Source organism: Callospermophilus lateralis, chromosome 1, assembly GCF_048772815.1.
Source record: "Callospermophilus lateralis isolate mCalLat2 chromosome 1, mCalLat2.hap1, whole genome shotgun sequence".
NCBI classification, from domain to species: domain Eukaryota; kingdom Metazoa; phylum Chordata; class Mammalia; order Rodentia; family Sciuridae; genus Callospermophilus; species Callospermophilus lateralis.
In genome coordinates this window covers 215,998,769-216,004,769 of record NC_135305.1, presented here as the reverse complement: position 1 = coordinate 216,004,769, position 6,001 = coordinate 215,998,769, and positions in this window count along the sequence as shown.

Genomic DNA, 6,001 nt, shown 5'->3' with positions numbered 1-6,001 from the left:
CGAGACCCGATCCCTAAATAAAATACAAAAAAAGTGTGTGTGGGGGTGCTGGGGTTGTGGCTCAGTGGTAGAGCGCTTGCCTAGCACGTGTGAGGCACTAGTTCCGTCCTCAGCACCACATAAAAACAAATGTATTGTGTTCATCTAAAACTTAAAAAAAAAAAAAATTTAAAAGTGGTGGTGGGCTGGGGATGTGGTGAAGTGGTGAAGTCCCCTTGGGTTCAATACCTCATACCAAAAATAAATAAATAAATAAATAAATTAATTAATTAATTAAAAAGGCCCGTGGAAACAGCTCAGTGGCAGAGTCCCTGGGTTCCAGCCCCAGTAGCCACAGGGATATGGGGAATTATTAATTTTCTATTGCTGCATAATAAATAACCCCAAAACTTTGTTCCTTATAACAATAAAAAACAATTGTTTTTAGGGCGGGGGCTGTAGGTCAGTTGGTAGAGTGCTTTCCTTGCATGCACAAGGTCCTGGGTTCTAATTCCCAGCACCATAAAAAGAAGGGAAAAAAAAAAGATTATTTTACAGTCAGTAGTGAATTGGGTGGTTATTGGCCTGAGGTTGTCCCAGTTCCTTGACTTATGTGCTTCCTCTGGGCAACTTGGAAATCTGAGGCAGGAGGATCTCTGGAGCTCAAGAGTTCTAGACCAACCTGGGCAACATAGCAAGAAGCCATCATTCTCTCTGGCTCCCCTACCCCTTCAGTACCAGGAAATGGACCCAGGGCTGTGCACATGCTAGGCAAGCATTCTACAACTAAGTTACTTTCTCAACCCTTTTTGTTCTTTTGAGACAGTCTCACTAAGTTATCCAGGCTGGCCTTGAACTTGTGATCCTCCTGCCACAGCCTCCCCAGTAACTGGAATTACACGTGTGTGCCACAGCACCTGGCTCCCATTTCATAAGAAAAAGTTTGCATTTTTTTAGGAGAGAGATACTGGGGATTGAACCCAGGGTTACTCTACCGTTGCACTAAATTGGCAGTTCTTTGTTTTGAAACAGGATCTCACCAAACTACTGAGGGTGATCTTGAATTTACGATCCTCCTGCCTCAGCCTGAGGTGCTGGGATTATAGGTGTACACCACACACCCAGCTTAAAATTTTCTAAAAAAAAAACCAATAAACTAAACCAAGCTCTCAGGCCAAGAAATAAAACCTCACTGCTTCGTATAAACTTTCTGTTTTGAATCAGCAAGCCTGTCTCCGTCCTTTCTGCTTGCTCTAATTTTCTTCCCTGGTCTTACTGCAACCTGACATTTTGTTCTAGAATGTCAGCCCCAGGAGGGAGGATGGCATGGAAGGTCTGTCTACTTCTCCACTATGTGCTCAGCACCTGAATTGTGTCTGGCACCTGGTAGGTACGGGTAAAAACAGTGTGGGAATGTGGGAATGGCCTGGGAGCCAGAGCCCCAGACTGTAGCGGAAGGGCTGGCCGTGGCCTTCCGGCCTGAGCTTCCTTTTCTGTTGCCACCCCTGCCATTAGGAGTTCAGTAGCAGGAAACTGAGGGTGCCAAATTCTTCAACAGCCAGCTCTAGTGAGCCTCCTCCAGGTTTAGGACTAGACTGCAGATTTTCTGGTGGACTTGGGATCCAGCATCGGCCACTCCAAAAGTAACCGACAGGAAATGTCAGATGGAGTGACTAATAATAACAATGATGGTAATAATCTGACTAATAATAATAAACAATGGCTGACACGTTCCCAGCCAGAATACTAAGCCAAAGGCTGAGTGAGTGTTCAGCATTCCATAGCCTTCCCAGGTTCTTTCAAAGTGGGACCAACATCCCCACTTGACAGTGAAGAAAAGGGGCCGGGGGTCAGGTGGAAAGGCTCATGTACTGCCTGAAGCCTCTTTCCAGAACTTTGATATTAGATCTGGACACCCAGCTGGGAGGCCTCAAACCCCACAAGTGTCCAGGGTTTGCTGGGGTCTGAGGGGGTTCCCCCACAAGGGACTTTCCATGCTAAATTGGGGACAGCCCTGGGCACACTGGGACAGTTGGCCACTTTTCAGGAAGAAGCTTGAACTGGGGGATTCCCCTGACCTTGCCTGGTCTGTAGGGAGGGGCATCCCCAGAGCTCTCAGGGGACCTGGGAAAAGCCAGGGTTGGTGAATTGAAAACAAAATCCTTGTGTTCTTTTAAATGTTAGAGTTCAAGAAACAGCTCCCCACCCCTAAGAGCCGTGAGGTAAATTTCTTTCGAATCTGAGAAGGTTCCTTTCCACATTGGGCACATGTGTGGACCTACATTCTCTAAAAAATTCACACCAGCAACCGCAGGTAGTTGGTTTGAAACGGCAGTTACATGCGCCAAGGTGGGCACCAAATTCAGATCCCAGATATGCCCTTGCTGTGCTTGTTTCTTTCTCTGTAAAATGGGGTTGCTATTCCGGGTCCCCCATCAGAGTTGTGTCTCAGGCATCAGATGAGTTAATAGAATGGAGCCCAAAGTGGAGGGAATATTTTCCCCCTTCCCTTTTTTTTTTTTTTGGTTGATTTTGGTTCCAGGGGTTGAAGCCAGGGACACTCAACCCCTGAGCCACATCTCCAGATCTTTTATTTTATTTTATTTTGGGTCAGGTTCTCCCTAAGTTGCTTAGGGCCTCACAAAGTTGTTGAGGCTGGCTTTGAACTTGTGTTCTTTCTGCCTCAGCCTTACAAGCCTCTGGGATTCTAAGTGAGCCACTGTACCTGGCACTTTTTTTTTTTCATTTAATGATATTTCTTTGCTATAATTCCTTTATACTACATACAGATCTATTTTGTAGAATTGTTTTATCATGAAATATTTCAAACACTTAAAAAGCATAAATCAAGAGGCTGAGGCTGTGGCTCAAGGTAGAGCGCTCGCCAAGGATGTGTGAGGGCCTGGGTTCAATCCTCAGTACCACATAAAACTAAAAAATTTTTAAAAAAGCATATAAATCAATAAAAACACCTAGGCAAAATAAATAAATAAATAAATAAAAAAGAAAAAAGAAAAAGCCCACATGTCCAAGAGATAAATGAATAAATAAAATATGATATATCCACACAAGGAATATTAGACAACTATAAAAAGAAAAGAAATTCATTCATGCTAAAATGTGGATGAATCCTAAGGACATCATGCTCAGTGAAATAAGCCACACAAAAGGACAAATACTGTATGGTTCTACCCAGGATGTCCTTAGAGTTGTCACAATCAGAGTCAGAAAGTAGAATGGTGAGTGCCAGGGCCAGGGAAGAGAATAGGGATTTAGTGTTGAACGGGGACAGTTTCAGTTGGGGAAGGTGAGAAAGTTCTGGAGATGGACAGTGAGGTTGAATGGCTGGGGACCACCTTTCTGACCTGAGGGAGCTGAGGAGGGAAACAAATGATGTTTAACAAAGACTGTACCAGGCAGGGAACATCTAAGGCAAACGCCTTGAGGGAAAAATCTATCCTTGAACTTCATGTAATTGTCATCCATTTGCTGGGATATGTAACTTGCTTGCTCTGTCCACATTATGAATCTCACAGGTACTGATGCCAATCAATTGCCCCGTTCTATCTCCCAGCATTGTACAAATTGATAAGCTGCAACTTGTCCCTTCTCCTGTGGGAGGATATTGATGTGGTTTTCAGTTTGGGAGATTCTGTGGCTCCAAGAAACCTCTTTCTTTTGCTTTTCAGCATTTTTTTTCTTTTTAAGGAAGAAAGCATTATTAAAAAGGAAGGTGAAGGAAAATCTCAGAACTCTGGGTGCAGCCCACCTGGGAGGGACAACAGCACCTTCATCTTTATTTTCGAACAACTAATTAATTTCCATGGTTCCAAATCAAAAAGGCACAAAAAGACTTTCAGAGTAAATCCCTACTATGTTTGTGGTCTCCTGTCACCCAGCTCATTACTTAATTCAAAACAAATTTATGAGTTAGGTGTGGTGGCACACACCTGTGATCTCAGGGATTCAGGAGGCTAAGACAGGAGGATCACAAGTTTGAGGCTAACCTGGGCAACTTAAATTTTATGTGAAAATAAAAATAAAAAAGGGCTGGGGATGTAGTAGCTCAGTGGAAGAGAGCCCCTGGGTTCAACCCTCAGGATCCCCCCCCCCCAAAAAAAAAGCCCCATCTCTGCTTCTCACCCAGGTACAAAGCACCAGGGTACCACACTCCATTTTGCAGCTCACTATTTCCCCCTGGTGGTGATTGGCTTGGGCACAACAGCAGCTTGGCCTCTTTCATCCCCTGCTCTGGCAGTTTTCCTAAGCCTGTGTGCCAGGATCCCTTTGCAGCATGGTGGATATTAGAGGAAAAAATGACTGTTTCTGCCTTGTTGGCACCTACAGCACACAAAAGTTGACAAAACAGGTCAGCAAAATCAGGGCACACAGTCAGGTGAGGCAGGCTGGGTGGCTAGGTGTGAAGGTGACTCAGAAAGGGGGGTCAAGAAGTACTTCTAGAAGGTGGCACCAAGCTGTGATCTCCGGGACAACTGGCTCCTAGTGAGTGGTGTCTCTTGGAACAGGCAGAGGGCTCCACTGGGTTGGAGATGGATATCCAAGTCTAGGGCTGATTGAGTGGTTTATCATACTATTCTTTACTCATTTATTTGCAGTGCTGGAGATCAAACCCAGGGCCTTTCCCATGATAGGTAAACATTCTACCACTGAGCTACACTGTGGGAAGCCATTCTCACACGTGATTGGGCAACTCCCAGATTGGGTGTGAGGCTTTCTGGCTAAACTGTGTTGGAGCTTTCCCGACCCTCTCCTGGTGCGAGGGCCTGTCCATGTGGGGGTGTGACTGACCACTGACCCTGAGGCCAATCACTGATCCTGACCTTGGAGTGCTGCCCCCCTCAACCTTCATTGGATGGAATTCTCCCCTGAATTTCTTGTTCCCCAATGAAAGGCCATTCCCTGGTGTGCTCTCTCTCTCTCTCTCTCTCTCATTCCCTGGTGTGCTCTCTCTCTCTCTCTCTCCTGCTAGCCCTGAGTAATCCTTGCTGCCTTACCCGGTGGTTCGAGGTGTGAGCCAGAGAGGTGAGAACCATTTCGGACCTGGTCATAGAAAAAGGTAATTGAGTCTGTGTGTTTATTTTGATCTCACTAGCTAATTTTTATGCCAAGAACCTCTTTAATGAAACCAGCGTGCTGGTCGCATGGTGGAACTACACCCCAGGCCTGTGTTACTCTTTAAGTCCTTTCCATGGCTGAATGTTTCATGACTTCTTAAAGCAGCATCCCTTGCAGGGAAGGGTGTTCCAGGTAGGATAGGCAAGTGTCAAAACCATTTTGACCCTTGCTGTCCAAAGGGAGATACCAAGACCAAGTCATCTAAGGCCACAGTGATAAAGAGAATCTTTAAAGGCTGGGGCTGTATGTAGTTCAGTGGTAGAGAGCATGGTTACATGTGAGGCCTGGGGTTCCAACCTCAACACAGAACGTATACTAATTCAAGCACTCAGATCAGCATGGAGGGAGTAGGGATGGAAGGAATATGGAAAGCAGAAAGGGAGAAGAGGGTGGAGGTGATAGCCACACGGTGCAGAGCCTGGTGAGCCACAGGGAGGACTTTGGCTTCAGCTCTAAGGGGAAGCTGCCCTGGTGTTCACAAAGGTCCTCTGGTAGCTCCTGGGAAGGGGGTAAGGGCCCTGGAGGTCAGCATTTTAGGGTTAGAGGTGATAGGGACCCAGACCGTGGTGGAGATAAGGCAGGGGTCTGATTCTAGATCAGTTCTGGGGACAAGCTGCTCTCAAATAAGGAGACAGGGAAGGCGCAGCTGAGGAGGCCACTCCTGAGTGGGTAGACTGGTGGAAGGGGGCTGGGAGGAACAAAAGAGCACTGAGGGGTGCCCTGCAGGGATGAGAAGTGAAGATCTAGGACTTTTCTGATGCAATGGCACCTAGAAGATTGTTCTAGACAGTAGAACAGCATGTGGCAGGGCCAAGAGTGAGGACTGAAATAGTTGGAAGAAAGCCTGGGGAGCAAAGGGCTCCATTAGTACTCCACCGGGTTCCCC